The sequence below is a fragment of the Arachis duranensis genome, chromosome 3 (genome assembly GCF_000817695.3).
Source record: "Arachis duranensis cultivar V14167 chromosome 3, aradu.V14167.gnm2.J7QH, whole genome shotgun sequence".
Classification (NCBI taxonomy): Eukaryota; Viridiplantae; Streptophyta; class Magnoliopsida; order Fabales; family Fabaceae; genus Arachis; species Arachis duranensis.
Window position 1 is genome coordinate 112,401,990 of NC_029774.3, and position 627 is coordinate 112,402,616.

Genomic DNA, 627 nt, shown 5'->3' on the forward strand with positions numbered 1-627 from the left:
GCGTAGATTAAAAAAAAAATGTATTTTTTAACGTTCCATATTTTTATAGTCTATAAGAAATATAGTGTAATCGAACAAACTTTTTATCAGATTTCCTAGTTTTCATAAGTGAATTGTATTTTTCATCTTCATTAAGTCATTTGCCAGCAAGCAATTTTATTTTTAGTTTCCCACAGTATCCTCCAACCCGGTAGATTAAGGACTAATTCGTCGCGGTACTGAACTCCATTTAAGGGTTTGTCGCTGGCCAATGGGTTGCCAATTTTATTTAATCCACATCTTTGTCACACGAGTAGGTGGGGCAAAAGCCTATTAACTTGGTTTAGTGTTTTAATTCGCCTAGAACAGCAGGTGAGTTTGGCCACAGGGAGAAACTGGAATTGACAAAGAGGCAAACGACTGATTTATACTAGTACTAAATATTTCTAGTGTGTAAAAAATTCTTGCCTTTGAACACTATTTTGTCTTCCACTACTCAATCGAGCTCTCTAGTCCACTATCTAGTGAAAGCAATCTTGGTGGCCGTCATTTATTTTCCGTTATGTCAATTGAACCATAATTGGTGTTTGAACTAGAGCAATATTAAAAAATGAAAATGATGCTATGAAGCAATTCTGGTGGCATAAG